General features: G+C 43.1%; 1 protein-coding gene across 4 annotated transcripts in view; it reads right to left on the reverse strand.

Moving 5' to 3' along the window:
• FHIP1A (FHF complex subunit HOOK interacting protein 1A) overlaps positions 1–21983 on the reverse strand; it is a 229383-nt gene extending 207400 nt beyond the window's left edge. For 2 of the 4 annotated variants that reach the window (XM_082728128.1, XM_082728130.1), the window contains exon 1: positions 21617–21963. The gene's annotated coding sequence lies outside the window, so the exon portion shown is untranslated. Of the gene's footprint in view, positions 1–8516; positions 8642–21616 lie in introns of all 4 variants that reach the window. The other 2 variants (XM_082728127.1, XM_082728129.1) reach the window with 2 other exon arrangements.
• Between the last annotated feature and the right edge of the window lie 204 nt (positions 21984–22187).

Here is a 22187-nt window from a genome sequence, read left to right on the forward strand (position 1 = left end):
CACTCTCTACGTGAGTGGGAGGGACAGGGAGAGAGAGGGACAAACAGATTCTACACTGAGCCCAGAACCAGCACAGGGCTTGCCTCAATCTTGGGACCCTAAGATCATGACGCAAGTGGAAACCAAGAGCTGGACACTCAAATGAGCCACCCAGGTGCTGCTACTATTCCTTTTTAAAAAGTCCTCTGATGTACCCAATATCCAGAGTTTAAATTGACCAAATTTTCTATTTATAATTTTTAACTTCATAGCTAATTTATCCAAATCAAGATCCAAACATAATGAATACATATTTCAAGTCCCCTAGTGATAGCTTCTCTTCCCTCTTGGTTTTTCTTGTCATTTATTTAATCAAACAGAGTAATCTGTCCTACAGAAACTTCTACATTCTGGATTCAGATGATTATCTCTCCATGGTATTGTTTTGCATGGTCCTCTTTTTCCTGTGCTTCTTATAAACTAGTAGTTCAGATATAAAGGTTTGACCAAAATTACATTGTTTGTTTAAAAAAAAATGGTCAAAAAAACCCCACAAACAAACAAGAAACTTCATGGATGGTTCTGTATATTTCCTATCGAGTCAAATTAGGAGGCCTCTAGTACCTACTTCTTTCTCTTTTTTGTAACATTAAGATTGATCAGTGGGTTCAGGGGTTATTAGCCTAATTATAAAGTCTGCCATCAGCTGTTGACCTCTAGTCTCTGGAGACCATTCCCTAGATCTACTATTTCATTAGGAGTAATAAGATGGTTCTATTTATTTTATCATTCCTTCTGCATTTATTAGCTAGAAATCTTCTAAAAACATAGCATTTTGTGGGGGCACCTAGGTGGCTCTGCTTTCGGCTCAGGCCATGATCCTGGGGTCCTGGGATCAAGCCTCAGGTTGGCTCTCTGCTCAGCAGGAAGCCTGCTTCCCCCCTCTCTCTGCCTGCCTCTCTGACTACTTGTGATCTCTTGCTGTCAAATAAATAAATAAAATCCTTTAAAAAAAAAATTTTTTTTAAACAGTATTTTTCAAACTACTTAGTTACTCTGAAATACAGTTTTTTGGTTTTTGGTTTTTGGGGTTCTTTTGCAGGAAAGGTACTATGAATGCTTGATAACATCTAATTGTCAAGGGAGTGCCTGGACGAATACAGCAAAGAGTCTGACTACAAAGACCACCTTGTCTATACTCATTGAGTGTAACTTTCCAACTGCATTCAACTTAGTTCTCAAGTTACCAACTCAAATATTTGGCCTACAATATAAAACCTATTTTTTTTTAAGATTTTATTTATTTATTTGACAGAGAGAGATCACAAGTAGGCAGAGAGGCAGGCAGAGAGAGAGAGGGAAGCAGGATCCCTGCTGAGCAGAGAGCCTGATGCAGGACTCAATCCCAGGACCCTGTGATCATGACCTGAGCCGAAGGCAGCAGCTTAACCCACTGAGCCACGCAGGCACCCAAAACCTTTTTTTTTTTTAAGATTTTATTTATTTATTTAACAGAGAGAAATCACAAGTAGGCAGAGAGGCAGGCAGAGACAGAGGAGAAAGCAGGCTCCCTGCTGAGCAGAGAGCCCGATGCGGGGCTCCATCCCAGGACCCTGAGATCGTAACCTGAGCTGAAGGCAGCGGCTTCACCCACTGAGCCACCCAGGCGCCCCCAAAACCTATTTTTTTAAAGATTTTATTTATTTATTTGACAGAGTAAGAGATCACAAGTAGGCAGAGAGGCAGGCAGAGAGAGAGAGAGAGTTGAAGAAGCAGGATCCCCGCTGAGCAGAGAGCCCAATGCGGGGCTTGATCCCAGGACCCCGGGAACATGACTTAAGCCGAGGGCAGAGGCTTTAACCCACTGAGCCACCCAGGTTCCCCTAAAACCTATTTTTAAATAAAAGCCAGGACCCCACATAACACGTCGAATTGATGTCAGTTCTTGGGATATATGCCTTATCATATCATTCCAAATTCCTCAACTAACTCTAAACCACTCGCTCTGAGTCTACTTTATTCTATTACACTAATACAAATCATCTTCTCATTCCATACTCTGTGCCTTTGGTTTAGTGTTCTTCATACCTGCCTCTCTCCATGTGACCCACTAAAGTTTCCTCCTCCAGGAGTAAAAACACCTCCCACTCTGGCGGTCCAGCACCCCTTTCTTCTGAGAAAAGCACAATCCTTCTGTTTAGGAAACTGTTCCTCTTCCCCATCCCAAGTATGTGATTTCTAAATGGGACTTCCAGTTAACAGATAATGTATGCCACTGGCCGTAAGGACAAGGATGACCCAAGAGAGGTCAACCAGAGCCATTCCTGGGATTCTGAGTTTGGACGAAGGGAAAAGATCAACCCCCCTTTCTGGGTGATCTTTGGCTTGCTGGCAGCCAGGCCCCAGCCAGGCCCCAGTCAGGGCCCTGCCCCGTGGATGAACTGACCTAGAGAGAAGGAGAGATAAGAAACAGAGAGTCTTGGCGGTACAGGAGTTTTCAGTTTTGGCTTCCCTGAGATTCACCTCACCTGTCCCATACTTTGGCCATGTCAGCCAATAAATTCCCCTTCTGTACAGTTTAACTTCTATAATTTATGACCAAAGAAATCCTGACACAATCCCCACCATGATTCTTGAAGACTCCGACCACAGCGACATCTGCCTTGTTTCTTATTGTACTATCTGTACAAATGACACTGTATTACCTACTGTTTTGATTTTTTTATATGTCAATTACATATCTGTTGCCATCTCTTTTGTGGCCTTGCAGATATATATTTTACACTCCTCTTGACCACAACACCTCCCCAATTCCCTAGAATGGTGCTAATAGAGCCTCCATACATAAATAACAATTACCATGCAGTGATTTTTTATTCCATGCTAAGCACATCACAGCTGTTATTTTATGTAACCCTCACAGAAACTCCCTGGGGTTGGCATTCTTATCTTCACTTAATGATGAGGACGCTAAGGTTCATCAGAAGAAAAGAACTTGTCCAAAGTCATACATTTACTAAAGGGCAGAACAGGGCTTGGAACCAGATATGGATTTAAGTTGCCATCCTACATCCCATAATAATAAATCCTTGCTATTAAACTTAGCAGAGTATAAATGATCAGAGACTTCCATTTAACCCCTGAGTTTCCACTGACCTCTAAGTGCATTTTCCTCCATCATTAACATAACTTCAACCTATTAATGTGTAAATAAATGAGTTATCTCAAAATAAGTATCTTGAAAAAGTTATAATACGATTCTGCCAAAATTGCTACTGGCAGCCTGAAGACTAAATGCTGGCATTTCTCTGAAGTAATAGGTAAAAGGAATGAATATTTAAGACCGCTCTGTCAGAACAAGTTGTATACAAGTCCCCTGGCAGTGATATTTCAAAATAGCAAAAAGAGATTTGTGAGCACCTGTCAATGTGTGACACGCCTACAGCTCTCCAATTGCTCAGAGGAATATTCCTGTGTCATCATTAGACACTAATAGTTATTGAGCACTCCCATGGCTTGGAGGCAAGAACAGAAGGCCTTTAGGAAGAAAATTGTTTTTTTCATCTTCACAACTCGGAAGGAGAGAGGCCAAGATGGTAGAGGCAACTTACTGGTGAAAAGTCACCAGGTCTCACCCCTGTATGATCTGCAATCTTCAGGCCAGCTTTCTCAACTCCAGCTTGTGTCTCCTAATTCCTGCTGGACAGGTTACAGGTAGCTCTTGCAAGCAAATTAACTTTGAGGCAACACTTTTTCAGCATCTAGCCAAGAGTCTTGCATCAAAAAGATTCCTGTAAATGTATGTGATTGTTCTTTACACTTTCTCATTTTTATCACTTTCCTTGAGGACCTTATGCCACACAGGCATCTTTCTGGAGGAACAGATGATTGTCCCTAACCAAAAGACCAGATGATGTCAAGGAGACACACTCCTCACATAAAATTTTCCAACAGTACAGCCAAGGGGAGGTATGCCCGGCACACAGTGAAGAACACATCTCCTGGTGAGACAAGATTTTGCTAAGTTGCATACCTTGGTGAAAGGCCCTCAGGAACACAAAGCTATCTCAGACTCAAGAATACCTCATATATGGGCACCTGGGTGGCTCAGTGGGTTAAAGCCTCTGCCTTCTGCTCGGGTCATGATCTCGGGGTCCTGGGATCGAGCCCCGCGTGGGGCTCTCTGCTCAGCGGGGAGCCTGCTTCCCTTCCTCTCTCTCTACCTGCCTCTATACCTACTTGTGATCTCTGTCAAATAAATAAAATCTTTAAAAAAAAAAAAAAGAATACCTCATATATGCAATCAAATATGGAAATGAAATAATATATGTAAAAGTGCTTTGTAAACTACAAACAGCCAAGGGCCAATAAATTCCTCCTATTATGACGTGACTATTACAAAAGCACAAATCTGAGGAATAGGTAGTTGTATGGTTTGAAAAGACCTGGTCTGGACAGAAGTGAACTTCAGTAACAGGAAGGAAAGAGGGGAGAACTTTCAGAGGATATAAGAGAAAGGCTAAGCAACAAAGCAATAAATGGGGGGGGGGGGGGTAACGAGCTCCAAATTAGCAAACTCCCACTCATTTCAAAAGACATGTCTTCAACGTCAGGCATGGGTCTATGTCTTGGGATATATGGCCAAAGAAAGCCAATACTAATACAGCCAAAGATCCCTGTACTTTGCAGAGGTCTACATTCTTACTCAGGGAGAAAGTCAATGAACAATACACATTTAGCAAATTCTAGTATGTTAGAAGACACATGCAGGGAAGCAGGCTAAGGAGGATGGACAGTATAGAGGGTTTCCAATATTTTAAGCTTAAAAGATGAGCCAAAGAACAGGAAGAGGTCTGATTTCGAATGGTGTTGCTCAAGAACGACATCCAATTACAGGAAAAATGAGGAAAATGTATGAATTAAATTTGCATAAAATTTGATAAATACAAATTGCCGAGGAACATATAGCTCATTTTCAAATTTCTTCTCCTTCCCCCTTGTTCAAAATTATTGACAAAAATGTACTACCTAGGATATTTACAGAGGAAGATATAAAAGACTTAACCAGAAACAGAGCAAAGGGAATTCTAAGAGACAAGAGCAAAGCAAAAGACCACAAGAGTAGCTGCAAATCAGCACCTCGGGAACGGGCTAATTCATCAGTACTTTGGTACTCAGTTTTGTTCTTAGGAAAAGCTGGCTCTAGGTCAAGGATTATATATAGGTTTCATTTCTGGTACCAACCCCAAACAACTGGCAGAGTGTCCCTGCACCACTACATTGATGAAGACTTCTGGGTCCTGTTGAAAATAAATTCCACATTTCTTGCACAGGCTCAAGACAGAGTGTGGGCATGCAAGTCCCACACTGGCCTTTCCTTCCTAAGTAGATCTTGGTGGTTTAAAAAAAAAAAAATCAATAAACATTCACCAGCCCCCTACTAAGTGAAAGGTAACATCAAGAACAGTGGAGAATTTGGAAGCATAGAGCTTGGTTCAGATCATAAAGGAGTTTATAATCTAGAAGAAGGTCAAACATATAAAAGATAACATTACAAGGCATCAAATGCCTATGCTTGTAAGATTTCAGTCCAGAGATTCGCGTGCCATTCGCGTGCCAAGAAATTGCTATAGCAAGAGGTAGCCAAAAAAGACCTAATGGAGGACAAAGACTCTGAACTGGGCTTGAAGAATGCACATCGCTGAAGTAACTAGAAAGAGGAAGGGCTACTCCCAGCAGAGCTGGACCAAAAAGAAGTAGTAGGATGTGTTCAGGAATGAGAACAGGCCAGTGTGGTAACCAGAGCACAGCACCTGCACCAGATCATAGATGGATGCCTCATGTATCACTCGGTATTCCCTGGAGAAACAGAACCAGTAGGAGATTTTATACACACACACACACACACACACACACACACACACACCAGACAGAGATATTTATCATAAGGAATTGGTTCATGCAATTATGAGGGCTGAGAAGCTTCACAATCAGTCAGCAAGTCAGCACTGTCAGCAAGCAGGAGAGCCAAGAATGTAGCTCAAGTTCAAGTCCAAGTTTGAGTCTAAAGGCAGAGAAGATTGAGAGCCTAGCTCAAAGACAGGCAGGCAAAGAGTGTGAATTCTTCCTTACTCGGTCTTTTTGTTCAATTCAGGTCTTCAACAGTTGAATGAGATCCACCCACAATGACAAAGGCAATCTATTTTACTCAGTATACCACTTCAAATGTTAATCTCATCTAGAAACACCCTCACAGACATGCCCAGAATACTGTTTAACCAAATACCTGGGCCGGTCAAGTTGGCACATAAAATTAATCATCCCACTTTGAGTTGAATCATTACCAGTAGATTACAAAGGACCATGATCAGTGACATGGGCAAAGCTGTACTTTATAAAATCAAACTGAAAATGGTATGGAAATGGAGTAGAGAAAGAAAAACTGGAAACACAAACAAGATAAAAAATATAATAATTGGGGCGCCTGGGTGGCTTAGTGGGTTAAAGCCTCTGCCTTCGGCTCAGGTCATGATCCCAGGGTCCTGGGATCGAGCCCCACATCGGGCTCTCTGCTCAGCAGGGAGTCTGCTTCTCCCTCTCTCTCTGCCTGTTGCTCTGCCTACTTGTGATCTCTGTCAAATAAATAAATAAAATCTTTAAAAAATATATATATATAATAATTGATCGTGTGATAGTAAGAGGTAGATCATCAACAAACACACACATGCAGAATTCGATTTGATAGAAGGTATTCTGCTACATGATTAAAATGCAGAGTTACTCTTAAGTGCCACCCAAGGGTTTAATTTGAGTTCTGGATCCAAATATAGACCTCTCCAACAGGAAATGGAGAAGCAAGCCTAAGGTCCCAAAGTTCAGCAAGGAAGATGCAGATTTATAAATTATCCACATAAGGAAGACAGCCCAATTGAGAGTTTGCCCCAGGCAAGCCTATATGGACAAGCTCTGAAGACAGTTGGGCTTGAGTCAGGAAGCCTCACCAAACCTACTCATTTTGTGATTCACTATGAAGGAATGACCACTCCTCAGTGACAGACTAATCCTAGAACATGATCAAGAGGTAGGATTACTTAAAGGGAAGAAAAGAGAGGCAGCAACACAACCAGGCCCCAGACCTAAACACAAGTTACAAGCAGATTCATTCAGAGCTCCAGGATCTGCCTCTCAAATAGGACATGCAAGGTCCTGAACGGTCACACAGTGGAGAAGTACTAGGAGAAAACTCAGAAAAGGTCAAACTTAATCAAGCTGATAAGAAATTTGCATTAAATAGTGTTCTCTGAGGCAAATCAGGGCCAACAAGTCCCATTGCCAGATTTTTTCACATGCGTTTAAATGTCTATGTCTTGCTTAAAATAAGCGAAATGTCAACATTTTGTAATACACACAAATAGGAGAGATTTTAAACACTCAACTTAAAAAACTGACTTCATGTTACAGAATAGACGGTAAGTAAGAATACATTAGACAAGCTGTATCTCCCCACAAGAAGATCAAAATAAGAGCATACGCAAACTATAAAGTACTCCATGTCCTAAGAAGTCGTTTTTGGTGGGGGTTTTTTGTTGTTTTGTTTTGTTTTTCCAGATTTTATTTATTTATTTATTTGACACAGAGAGAGAGCTCACAAGTAGGCAGAGAGGCTGGCGGGGGAGGGGGGCGAGGGGGCGGGGGGTGGGGGGAGCAGGCTCCTTGCTGAGCCAAGAGCCAGATGTGGGGCTCCATCCCAGGACCCTGGGATCATGACCTGAGCTGAAGGCAAAAGGTTTAACCCACTGAGCCACCCAGGCGCCCCCTAAAGACATTTATAAAATACCACTTATATCACCATATACTTACACATGAATACATGTATGTGTGTATATATGTAAACATATGTGTGTACATACAGACTTGTTTTTTTCTATACTCATTTTGATACATTACAAAGAGAATCCTAAAATGGATGAACTCCAGATACAAATTTCAAACAGAAAACACTCATTTTGGGGAATGACATATAATCCTCTCATTTAATGGTTATGAACAAAGCTTGGACTCAACAAAAATATTAATCTATTCTCTAAGATAGTCAATAAAAACTTTGCCACATGAATTCCTGAAATGTTCGTGCTTCAATGACCCTGAATCATGAAACTTAGCCAAAGCATCTTATTTCATATTTTCGCACACATTTAACAAAAGTAAAATCCACTCCTGGTACTTTCTATAAACCTGAAGATCTTAAAATTGATCCATTACCAGTATTTCAACAAAGGTAAATTAACGATACAAGAAGAGCTAAAATACACTCACTCTGTTACTCTGCGAAACCTAGTGGATTCTCTGAACTCCTTAAAGGCATGTCCTAGAATAATGTTCTTAAGAAAATGTTTGGGGAAAAAAATATGCTCCATAAAAACTAATTAGCAGCTCGTCCACCAACTGGAGAGTATTTTTATAGCTGTTATCAATTACTACCTTCTCTTGGGGAAAATATTAAAACCAAAAAGAACCGGAAATGAGGCTATACTCACCTAATAGCTCAGAGCCTCTGCTACTATGACCTCGTGGTACACTGTCTGATCACGTATTAATCGTTTCTATCTTCAGTCTTACACATTAAGAAAAAAGGTACTAATATAATTTTCAATGATGGAACCTGTTACAGGAAGTATAAATTAGAGAAATTTAATATCTTCTTGTCTTTGACTTTCACAAAACTTTCCTACAGAAAACACTCACACAGGCCTACTTTAAGAATGTTCTCTAAAACACTGTACTTAATATAGAAAAATGGGAGACAACCCAAATTTCCAACAATAAGAAACTGTTTAAATAACCTGTGATGTGGGGCAGGTGCCCCACAGTGGCTCAGTCATTAAGCATCTGCCTTTGGCTTAGGTCATGATCCTGGGATCCTAGGTCCTGGGATGGAGCCCTGCATTGGGCTCCCTGCTTGGCAGGCAGCCTGCTTCTTCTCCCTCTCCCACTGCCCCTGCTTATGTTCCCTCTCTCGCTGTGTCTCTCTCTGTCAAATGAAAATAACATCTTAAAAAAAAAAAAAAAAAGGAGGCTTTCATCCTGAGCTTTAAATAAACAAACAAATAAATAAATAACCTGTGATGTAATATTATAAAGTCAGAATGCTCTGTATGTATGGTCATGGAAACACTCTTAAGATCTATTAAGCTAAAAAGAAAAACCAAGTTGAAAGCTGTTTACAGTAATATTGTAATATGGAGATAAATTTTGAGGAAAAACCATACAGCAGTTTCTCCAGAATATAAGATTACAGTGCACTTTAAATTTCAACATAACATATTTCTATAATATTTGAATGCTGAATAATATGTATTATGTGTATAATCAGAAAAATTTTCACTTTAGGTTATTGATCTACTTCAAGGGGAGTAGGAGAAAAACTTAGGATAAAGAGAAAAGGTAGGGTGTTAAAAACTTTTTTTTTTTAAAGATTTGTTTATTTACTTTAGAGAGAGAAAACATGAGCAGGAGGGGCAGAGGGAGAAAGAATCTGAAACCACTCAGAGCACAGTGAGCTGAGCCCCACATGGGGCTCTGTCTCATGAGCCCAAGATCACGCCCTGAGCTGAAACCAAGAGTTGGACGTTAAACCAACTGCGACACCCAAAAGCCCCAAAACTTTCCTAGAATTGCTCTAAAATAATATCCATCTCTCCCTCTCTTATTCTTAGAACTTCAATATTAAGCAATACACATAGATACTGGAAAAGCCCTCTGAGCATCTCCTGTTAGTCACAGCTTCTCAGGATAAAAGTTTAGCCCAAATTTCAGTATTTATCAGATTCAACTGGATTCCTAAACAGTTGCAGACAAACTGCATTAAGTGTCTTTAATTCTAATTAAAAGTTATTACAGAATTAACAAAAAAGGTTCAGAGTCTTCAGACTCTAAAGATATTTGGAGGTTTTTCTTCATGGAAATACGAGGAGTTAGAGATAACTACTCTTGAATCAGCAGCTCCATAATCCATTCAAACTCTATAAAAACTAGATAAAAACAGAAAAGAGAATTGTCTAGAAAGGTAGCTCAGAAATAACAAGTATGGGGAAATTTTCCACCTGCCTGGAGCAGGGTATGAACTCACACTAGAAATTTGTCTCCACAGTCATGGAACCTTGACAAACATGTGAACTCTCCCATACCTCAATTTCCTCACCCGCAAAATGAAAAAACAGGGCAGAAACCATCTCTATAGTCTTTTCAGCTCTAAAATTCTGAAAACACACCCTTACCCTATCCTGGCCAAAGGATTTCTTTTAATTATATACCTGCAGACATCATAGAATACAAGGGTTAGAGTTGTAAGGTACATGGCCAAAAACAGCAGACTTCTGCATGGCGCCTTTCCATCCCCGAATTCCATTCCCCAAAAGCAGCTCCTTCAACTTTTGAAGAGGTTTCTTCTGGTAATTACTTCCACATTGGTAAATCACACACTTATGTTAGTATTTCCTAATTTTTTTTTAATTTTAGACAACATCAAAAGTTCTTTTCTCAATTATTGCAGCATTTATTCACCCATCCCATGTCCCCAGGTAAAGCCACACTGTTGAGATGCAAACAATTTAAAAATTACATATACAGGGGCGCCTGGGTGGCTCAGTGGGTTAAAGCCTCTGCCTTCGGCTCAGGTCATGATCCCAGGGTCCTGGGATAGAGCCCCGCCTCGGGCTCTCTGCTCAGCAGGGAGCCTGCTTCCTCCTCTCTTTCTGCCTGCCTCTGTCTACTTGTGATCTCTGTCTGTCAAATAAATAAATAAAATCTTTAAAAAAAAAATTACATGTACATATATGTATGTATATATTTACATACTGTACTGTCCCCAGGGAGGTCATATTTTGGTTAATAAATAAAATGTCATTTCACATCCAAACAATTCACAAAATGTAGTAGGCAAAAAAATAAAAGCTTGGCCTCTGGATTAGAAATCCTGGATTTGGGTCTGAGTCCACCATATACAGGACAAAGAGCAGGAAAATATGAAAATGTGTTAAGAAAGCCTAACTCAAAATTGGATTTGGGAAGCCATGAGAGGAGGGCTCTGATACATGTACCACGTGTGACCACACTTGTGGTCACAGCTTGGGTAGTCCAGAAGGAGGAAGGTTTGCTCTCAGCCCAGCAATACAGCCAATGAGAAGCCACCACCACTTTAAACTCTCATTTTCCTCTAGTGAACTTTTGTTCAAAACAAAACCCCTCCCAACTTCCTCCTTTCCTCTGTAGGAAAAGAGGCTCAGTTGGTTAAGTGCCCACCTCTTGATTTTGGTTCAAGTCATGATCCCAGGGTTCTGAGATCAAGCCCCGAGTTGGGCTCTGCGCTAAGCATGGAACCTGCTTAAGATTCTCCCACCCTCTCTCTCTCTCTACCCCACCACAGCCTAAAAAAGAAAAAAAAAAAAAAAAAAGGACATGCTCCTCCTTTGTTCTCTGGACCTGCCTATGGTTCACCATAGTTTGCTTGTCCCAAATTGCAATTTTTCTGCTATTCGCATATAAGCTCAATTTTGCTGGCTGAATAGTTTACAATTTTTCTTTTAAAAGGTTGACATCTCGGGACGCCTGGGTGGCTCAGTTGGTTAAAAGGTTGACATCTCATGGTGTCAGAAGTGGGAACTGAAGGAGACCCCCCAGAACTATGTGTGGAACACACGTGAGCCCCTGGTACTCTCCACTTCCAAGAGTTGTCTTCTTCCTTTCAACTCAGTAAGTCTCCTCTTGGATTCAATCTCCCTTCATTGGGTTGACCTGATTTTATTCAGGATCTGTTTTCTTTTTTTTTTTCCTTAAGATTTTATTTATTTGACAGAGAGAAAGAGAAAGAGCAAGCAAGCACACAAGCAGGGGGAGTAGGAGGCAGAGGGAGAAGCAGAAACCCTGCTAAGCAGGGAACCCAATGCGGGACTCGATCCCAGAACCCCGAGATCACAACCTGAGCTGAAGGCAGACACTTAACCTACTGACCCATCCAGGTACCACCAAGATCTGTTTTCTTAAAGGCAACTTTTTGGTGAGTACTCATTTGTTTTCTGAACCTCTGGCTTTATTTTGCTTTCAAGATTGATTTATTTGAGAAAGAGGGGGAAAGAGAAAGAGAGAGTAGGGGGAGGAGCAGAGGGAGAGAATCTTTCAGATTCCTCACTGAGGGCAAAGCCTGACACAGGTCTCCATCCCATTACCCATGAGATCGTGACCTGAGCCAAAACCAAGAGTGGGCCACTTAACCAACTGAACCACTGGGGGGGGGGGTCCCTGAACCTCGGGGTTTTGAAGTATGGAATCCGAATCCTCTAAATTCTCTTAAGAACTCCTCCTTCTGTGACCCTGATTGGTTTTATGTTCAAAAACTACGGTCCTTCCTCATGTGCATTCTTAACTAAATGGACCAACTTATCCAAAGATAATTTAGATCTCCAAGAGCCATTATGAGGAACTTTCAACCTCCCCTTACCTGCTTTTTTCACAACCAAATTAGAAGACTGCAGCTTGGGGCGCCTGGGTGGCTCAGTGGGTTGAGCCGCTGCCTTCAGCTCAGGTCATGATCTCAGGGTCCTGGGATCGAGTCCCACATCGGGCTCTCTGCTCAGCAGGGAGCCTGCTTCCCTCTCTCTTCTCTCTCTGCCTGCCTCTCCATCTACTTGTGATTTCTCTCTGTCAAATAAATAAAAAATCTTTAAAAAAAAAAAAAAAAAGAAGACTGCAGCTCTAAAATTAAATACACTGAATGGAATTCCTATTTTCGTTGGTAACTGGAGGCTTCCAAACATATCCAAGATTCTAAAATCGCCTGTTTACAAATACCATTTCTAAATTAACAGAGGTGAACACAAACAATGGCAAGAAGACAAGAATGCTTCTGAGGCCTTTTTCCCCTCCCCTGTCCTCTTCGTCTCCAGTGCTGGCTTCCCCTTTCCCTTCGGTACTGTCTTTATCTCCTCTATACCCTCCACTTTCCTAATTCCAATCCCTTCATCACTTCCATATTTCTCCAATCCTCTCCCTACTCCTTCCTCCCACAAACCTATTAATGCCTGATTTAAAATCAGACCCTCTGGGGCTCCAAATGTGAAGCCCTTAATTTCTAATGTTCCCTGGACTAAAGCTGAACTATGAGCCATGGTCAAAGATTTTCCCAAAGTAACCAAGAATCCCCACGGATTTGTTGAGGAATTTCATATGGTCAGACTTAACAACCTGGCTCCTCTGACTTCATTAGCTAAGCGATATGCTTGTCAGTGAAGGCCAAACCCAAAACTGGATGAATCTGCCAAGTGGAATGATCCCTAAAAGTCTTTAGAATTATAACCTGGTGCCTAATTGTCAGGGAATAACCAAACTACTTCATTTGGCAGTTACTAGGACTTTCCTAAGTCAATTGGAATAAGATCCAGGCTTATATACAGAAGTCCAATGAGCCCACACATGATTACAGCCAACTCCAAATTGTTTTTAAAGAAAATTCTGATCTTTCTTTGGATGTTAAATCCACTCAGGTAGGCTTTAAGTCTGTTCATTAATAGGCTGAACTGGGATGTTTCTCTTCTACTAAAAGGACAAGGATGAAATGAAAATCTGTATCAACTCCAGATTTAGGAAATTTAGTGATCTAGCTCCCATGCCCAAGATGATTCAACTAAAAAGAAAAACCACTGAAACTCTTATTTTTCAACCCCAACAAATGGAGGCCTCTAAACAAAACCAAAAGCTTCCTTATCTCTACCATTATTGCGAAAAGCCGGGACACTACAGAAAAGACTGCTAGAAACTTAAATGTTCCAGGTGCCTTCAGCCCTCTAACCACACTTTCCAGTGTCCTCCTAATCCCGAATGACAGGACTCTAGGAACTCTAAGGGCTTTTACCAATCCTTCATCAACTTGGAGAAACCACTCTCCAGATTCAGAACCAATCTTTCTCTGTCCTTCCCAACACCAGAGCTATACTCTCAGTCCTCATCCCATTAAACAGCCCCTGCCTCCAAGTACTAAAGGAGTTCAAACAGTGGGGCTCTCTAGTAAGCCTCAACAGGTTCCTATCTCTACCCCTAACCCTTTGCTTAGACCCTTTAAGGGACCCTTTTCTCTTTAAGAGCCACCCTTTTCTCCTTAGTTCCCCCACCACGACTCATTTTTTGAGCCAAGGTTTCTTAGAAAAATGTGCTGGAATTTCTTTCTCCTGAAAAGGGGAAACATTTCTAGAATTTGGAAACAGCGACCAAAATAGCCAACTAAGTGACTCAAATGACCCTTTAACATCTTTTATTTGCTCCATCCCTGGCAGCATTGGGGCTAATACCATGACACTATCTGTCCCTATTAGATCATCTACCAACCCCCTTATGGGCAAAATCCTCTACTACTATTGACAGAATCCACAATGTATCTCCTATTAAGATCCAACCAGATCCCCCAAAACCCCTCCCCTGAATTAATCAAAACCACATAAATAAAGAGAACCTTCAAGGCATTAACTCAGTAATAGAAGACTATATATAAGGCCCAGGGTCTCATTATCCCTTATACCGTCCCTGCAACACTCCTATTTTACGTGGGAAGGAAGTAAATGGCCACAATGAAAGCTTGTCCATGACCTTCGAGCCATGCTGTCACCTGTTGCCCCCACTCCCCATGCTTTATTAGCCCCCACCCCTACTTAGGGCAAATTTTTTTTTCTGAGTAATATATGGAGTGCTTTTTCTAATACCAATAGATAAAACAGGTCAACCCCTTCCCCCCACCTTACTTGGGAAGGAGAGCAAAACACCTGGATAGCAATGCCCCAGGGTTTCACTGAAAGCCCTTATTTCTTACAAGCTTTAAGGCCTGACCTAGATGATATCAAGTTCCCTAGAGTCTCCACTTTAATACAGTATGTGAATGACTTACTTCTCTGCTCCCCTTCCCAAGCATCCTCGCAAGAAGATGGCATCTATTGCTAAAACCCCTTGCCAGGAAGAGACACCAATTCTCTAAGAAAAAATTTACAATTTGTAGAAATGCAAGTATGATATTCAGAAGATCTAACCTGAGAACAAAGACTGCATCTAGAGCCAATGGCTTTTTGGCACCCTGAACTTCCCAAAGCCCCAAATCAAACATCAGCAGCCAGACAGCTACTGCAGCAACTGGATCCCAAACTTGACCCCATGGCCCAACCCTTACACACCTTGTTAAAAACTACTAAACCAGGGCACCTGGGTGGCTCAGTGGGTTAAAGCCTCTGCCTTCGGCTCAGGTCATGATCCTGGAGTCGTGGGATCGAGCCCCGCGTCGGGCTCTCTGCTCTGCAGGGAGCCTGCTTTCTCCCCTCTCTCTGCCTGCCTCTCTGCCTACTTGTGATTTCTCTCTCTGTCAAATAAATAAAATCTTTAAAAATAAAAAAAAAAACTACTAAATCTCGCCCTATCATCTGAAAGATCCAGATAACATGACTTTTTAAAACTTAAAGTCAAAATAATAATAATAATTTTTAAAACCCAGCCCTTGGACACCCCAATTATCAACTCCCCTTCTTCCTTTCTGTATATGAAAAAGAAGGGAAAACCCTTGGAGCACTCACCTGAAACGTGGGGATGACCACCGGCCCATAGGATATTAGAGCCAACAACTAGACCCTGTAGCCTGTGGTAAACCCCATGCCTCAGAGCTATGCCTGCTACTACCCTTCTTATAAAGGCCACCAAGGAAATGGTCCTGGGATCCCCTCTGACCATCTTTGTGCCACATGCAGTTGAACTCTTAGCTCTCATCATAACCTCTTTCGGTAAGCTGTCTCATTTCCTATGAAATGCCCCTCTCAAGCACCCCTTAGAGCACAGTAATTAATTCACCAGAGTAACCTTAGCCTTTATACAACCATAGACAGACCTTTGGAGTGGCCCACCACTTTGAAATGTCATGGCAACAACGTGGCCTCCTTGATTCCGGCAGAGACAAAATTAAAAACAGACTGTTTTTCCCCAAGAAATTATTGGATACCATGCACTTACCTGCTGCTTTGGTTATGACTACGAGCGCAGGGCATTCTAAGCTTGACTCTCAGAAAGCTAAAGGATAGCACCTTGCTATCATTTCTGCAAAGTATGGGGACCTCCAAGGGTCCAAAAGGCACACCTCTGTTGTGGTCCAAAGGAACTTAGCTCCAGAATATAATGTGGAGATATTGACTAGAGATACGCAACAATCAGTACCAGAAAGGAAAGATAATACTGGTAATCAGATGGTTGTCCGAAGCATACCAAGAGAAACCTCTTGTTTGGACCACAAAAGAAGCCGGTCCTACCAGAAATTCTAAACACTTTTCACCACTGTACATGCATTAAACCACTGGCCTATAAATAAAACGATAATGTTTATGAATCAGTACTGGTAGGGAAATATTAACAAGGCTTCAGAAAGTATTTAACTTAACTTGTCCCACCCGCCCAAAAGAAAATCCTGGGAAACCTGTCCACACAGCTCCTGGGCACTTTAAATTGCCTGAAGAATCATTCAAGTTTGGAAAATGGACTCTATTCAGCTTCTCCCATCTCATGAATATACATAAGTTTTGGTAATCATCTGTATCCTTTTCCACTGGGTCAAAGCCTTTCCAGGAAGACAAGCTACAGCCTCTTCAGAAGCTAAAATCCTACTGGAAAAGATCATCCACATATAGCAAACCCCTCTTGATCTCCGCAGTAAAAAGGGAGCTCATTCTACTGGCCAAATATTGTGGCAAGTCTGTGCTGTTTAGCCAGTTTTATAGCATTTTCACTGTGCTTATCATCCTCGGTCTTCAGGATAAGTCAAATGAACCAACAACAGACATCAAAACTCAACTGGCAGGCACCTGCCTGGGTGGCTCCGTCGGTTATGCGTTTGTCTTCGGCTCAGATCATGATCCAGGATCCTGGGATCAAGCTCCATGTCAGGCTCTCTGCTCACCAGGGAGTTTTCTTTTCCCTCTACCCCACCCCCTTGCTTGCTTGTGATCTCTCACTTTTTTCTTTTCTAATAAAGAAATAAAATCCTTAAAAAACAAAAACAAAAACAAAAAAACCATCCTCAACTGGCAAAATTTGTGGCAACTCTCCAAATACCTTGCTGGTTGATTCTTCTAAAATCTCAGATCCAACCCCTTCAGAACTCATAAACTCTCACCCTTTGAGAACTTTCCAGAGGCCCTGTAAATCTAGCTTCCACCTCTTTTTACCTGCACTTAATAAATGGAGATACACTTCAGTATTACAAATGTCTAATTATATGCCTTGAAAATAATCACGCTCTGGTAGAGCAATCTTTTCACAGTGCACTCCCAGGAGATGAAGACCTCAAACACCACACCCTGCAAACTGGGAATTTTGTTTACTGGAAAAGACCTCTCCAAAAAGATTCTTTTCAAACATGCTGGAGAGGCCCTGATCAAGTGTTACTGACCAATCCTTGTGCAGCCAATATCCAAAGAGTGGACTCTTGGATCTGTGTGTCTCATATAAAGAAAGCCCCCAAACCTGGATGGACCTGTACACCAACTGGGTGACCTCAAATTGAAGATTTCCAGGAACTGAAGCAGACAAGAGCTGAAGCAGACAGCCTTCCCCGAGATGATGGGATCAGGAAAATATTCTTTCTGCTTTTTCTGCCCCTGTTTCCTCCTTCTCTCTCCTGGAGAGACAATGCCCTCCTTCACATTTCCCAGTTCCTCCCAAAAGGGGGAGAGGATTGAGATTCTGTTGAATCTGCGCATACAGTCCTGACCCTTGAGTCTTCCTCACAATCTTCTCCTTCATCTCCACTGCAACCACTAACTCTCGCAGCACCTCTCCGGTTTCTGTGGTTTGATTCAGGTTTTCCTGTCCCTGTCTCTCCCCTGAAGTAACTCTCAATACAACTAATGGTACCCATACGGTTGCCCATTCTCACTCCTACCTTAGGTCTGCTTGCCTTAGCAGAACAACCCCTCTCTATATGGCCTTTGAGAACAAAGTCCACAGAACAAGAGGATTTCTCCCTAACTATTCCTCAAACACCACTGACCCTTTCAAGCCAACAGTCATTTCTGATTGTTTGGATTCTGTTGGATCTGCACATATAGTCCTGATTAAACCCAAATTAACAGCACTACTAGTAACCAAACCCTAGCACAAATCCTATAGGCACCATCTGATTTTACCTTTGCGGAAAACAGGCCTCTCGATGGGCCTATGAATGTTTAAGCGGCTGGCAGACTGGAGGCCAATGCTTGCTAGAATTTCTAACTGTCTCTGTGCACAACCACAATTAATCTGAGCCTCTCATTGGTCTTCCCCATTAAGTCTTCACCATTGCCTTACTCCCAGGAAGTACACAGGACTTTGGATTTGCCTCTGTTGGAAGGGCATTATCTAGGCTGCAGGCACTCAAACCAGTGAAAAAATATGAAAGCAAGCATCTGACACACATGAATAAATTCCTCTGGAGAAACAGAAACCCAAATACATACAATGAAAGAACAAGCATATTGGCTACAACAAATTCCACATCACCATCCATGGTCCTTTGATCTCTTTGGCTAATTACCTTCGGCTTTAGGGTCTTGGTTTAGGACTATTATATAATTGGGGTCATTACTCTGCTCCTCTCATTTTATATAATAATCTTTAAGCTTTGTATTTGGTGCCTATAAGCCTTTGTAGAAACAAGGTACCCAGTAAGGCAATGCTGACTGACTCAATGCATCAAGATCATCTTCAATCCTTACAACCTTGGTAAGATATAGGCTTTAGATGGGAAATGCCTGACAGCTTTCCCTTGTTACTCAAGTGTGGCCTCAACAGTTCCCAATCTGGAATCCACTTCGTTTGACATGGGACATGACACCCAGGAAAGGTATAGAAATGTTTCAAGGTACAGAAATGTTTCTAATAAGGAACAGATGACTCAGCTCTTGATCAGTGATGCTCTTAAAGAAAGATCTTGACCAAAAGGGGAAAATGTGAAAATGCGTTAAAAAAAACCTAACACAAAACTGGAGTTGGGAAGCCATGAAAGGAGGGCTCTAACACCCATACCACTCGTAGTCACAGTCTGCACAATCCAGAAGGAAGATTTCCTCTCGGTCCAGCAACAGCAAGCTACCCTCACCAGCAGCCAGTGAGAAGTCACCACCACTTAGAGCTCTCATTTTTCCTCCAAAGAACTTTTGTTCAAAACAAATCCCTCCCAACTTCCTCATCCTTCTATAAAAGGACACCTTCCTTTGTTCTCCCAAATTGCCTTTGGTTCGCTATCATTTGCCTATCCTGAACTTCAGTTCCTCTGCATAAAGTCAATTTTGCTGGCTGAATTACTTACCATTTCCTTTTTTTAAGCCTTTTCCTTTTAAAAGATTGACAGACATACGTACCTAAAAGTTCCTTAATTTTTCTGAATCTCATCCGTTTTCCTATGCAGTATAAATATAACAGCACTCACTACAAAACAGTTAAATCACAAAGCACAAATGCAGTACCTATATAAGCACTTTGCTGATGATGAAGCTCTACAGAAAGGTTACTTTCGGTATTTGTCTTTACTAAGAGATCAGATCCCTATAAATGAAATCCCTGATGTTATTGGCCACTCTTGAGCACCATTCCTCTACCGAGGCTGACTAGGAAGTCACTGAGAGAGAATGAAATAGATAGAAATTGGGTTCCAAGGCCAGAATCTGAGTGCCCAGTTCTTCAAAGGACCCATAGATCGCCCTATGAAACATGTGTACACAGAATAAAGATCAAGCACCTAAACGTGGATCTGAGAAAGCAATTTTGTTTTATATTGGCAGGAAGAGGAAGCTTCCTTATCAAAATTTTATTTTAGGTAATACGAGAACAAAATCTCAAAAGTCACTCCTCAGGCAATCCTTGTTTCTTCTCACTTGTGCCTATTTCTACATAATTTGTTTGCACATCTGCTTTTTTATTTGCAGGCATTACCTATTGGCTTCCTACGAACTGTGTAGCTAAAGTGTGCAGAGCCAAACTTGGGATGTTATCATGCAAAACTGCCCAGTGATGCATTATTCCCAACACTCCTTTGATTTCTAGTCTTTTACAAGCAATATGACCTATAATGTCTCTGTGTAGAGGCAAGAAGGAAGCCAGCTGGGCAACTGGGCCTAAACTATGAGACCACTCTAAACCTGTCTCTGAATCTAGTTCACTGAAGCTAGGTTTCTTTTGCCCTTTTCACCCAACCCACACAATTTAATCCTATTCCGAAAGCGATAGGACAAGCGAAAAATGGGACCCCAAACTTAATGCATTTCAAGATAAGCACAGGCACAATTCTTATTAGCTCGTACAAAGGGATTAGCTGCAGCTAAAAGAAACCAGCTTTTAATTATCTGAAAAGTTATCTAAAGCCAACAAGTATGCAGCATTAAAATTTATGGACTGGATCTCCTGCATAATGTCTGTCCGGAGGTGAAACACTAATGTTCTCCAAATGTAGACTTCAGATGGGGTATGATAGGTTTGGGCTGGGACAACAGCCTGTCTAGGGCCAAGTGTACAAGTGAACTGGAGATCAGGCAGGTAACCCCACCAAGCAGGCATGGTACATTAAGGAGAGGAAATCTTTTCTGCCATTAACCAACAGGATAAAGGTGATTAAGCAGGAATTATTTTTCAGTGACCTACATAATTTCATCAGGGCTGCTGTGGCTATTAACAGAGAGCAGATGACTTCCTAATAAGATGAATTTCCAGAGAAGCCTGCGAGTGGACCCAATCCGTAGGCTTACTACTACTCCTCGGGGTTCTCTCCTGTTTGGGGTTCCTTCCTCCAACCGGGATGTTTCCCGTCACTGGACGGCGGAGGCTGCAGTCCTCGCTGAATGGTGGAAGATGGATCAGTTAAGACTCGATGGGATCCAGGTGGATAAAACAAAGCTCACGTGATTCCCAAAGTTCCAAGCAAACAAAACTACACCTGCTACCAACACCTCTCCAAGGCCGGGCTTGAATTAGGACCGCAGCTAGTTCCATTCCCCAGCAGAAACAGGGTTAACAAGGAAGCTTTGTTGGAGTCAGGGCGGGGGAAAGACGGACAGACACGCAGGCACACCGTCAATAACAACCACCAGGACTTGAACGCGGTTTCATTACAGACCTTATGAAATTGAGCAACAGCCACCCAACGAGTCCGCCCTTACACCAGGAGAGTACTGCAAACCTCAGAGTGGCCTCACCTCCGTCTCCTGCGTAAGGGCGAGGTGGCTTGGAGAGGAAAACGGAGCCCTAGATCTCTCCGCTTCTGGCGTCCCTCCCGTAGGACCCCCGCTCTCTGGGCTCAGGGCCCCAGGAACGAGGTGGAGAGTCCCGCTGACATCTTTCTCCGTCAAAACAAGCCGGCTCTCTCTCCCCCGGGGTCAGTCACCGAGTAACGCCCGGTCCCGCAGCTCTGGCAGCCGCCGTGCTGCGACCCCACGCAGCGATCTTGTTGGTGATTTTCCCAGCGCAACCCCCATCCCAATACCTGCCCCTCCAGCCTAGTCGGGAGGAATGCAAGGAAAAGACCCGTCTGCTCTCCCCCTCCCTTAAGCCCCTAAAATAAAAGAATCCCTCAAGCGCAAAGCAGGATGCCACGTACCTGTCCGCGGACCCGGCTCCTCCTCCCTCCAAGTGCGGGACTCTCCGGACAAGTATCCCCAAACAGCCGGGAAAGTTTGTGCCGCCGTCCTGGGGACGCGGGCCCCCGAGCTGCCACCCGCGCCGGGCACCGGGTGGTGTGGGGAGCCGGCTCCTCCCCGCCCGGCTCCAACTCCACAAACAGCCAGGCCCCAGGAAGAAAGTAGGAGGAGGGAGAAGGTTGGAGCGCAACTTTTCGACCGTGCGTCAGCGGGTGGCAGAGCCGCGCGGCTCGGGGACTCGGCACCACTCCCCCCTCCCGACTCTGCCCTCGGGAGCGCGGGCGGGGCGAGCCGGAGAGGGGCGGGGCCCAACCTGCGCGGCGGCCCAGGGGAGCGCGCGGCCCGGCCCTGACCGGGCCGCCGCCAGCCCCGCCCCCGCCCCTGCCCCGGGGACGCGCGGCCGCCAGGTGCGCGGGGGCTCTGGCTCCGCCGCGCGGCCGCCTGGCACTGGTTTCCAGGGTGAAGGGGGAGGAGCTTCGGAGGGAAACTTTCCACCGAAACTTAACCCGGCGGCGTGAAGGACACCCCGCC

This window comes from Mustela nivalis, assembly GCF_964662115.1.
Source record: "Mustela nivalis genome assembly, chromosome: 4".
Classification (NCBI taxonomy): Eukaryota; Metazoa; Chordata; class Mammalia; order Carnivora; family Mustelidae; genus Mustela; species Mustela nivalis.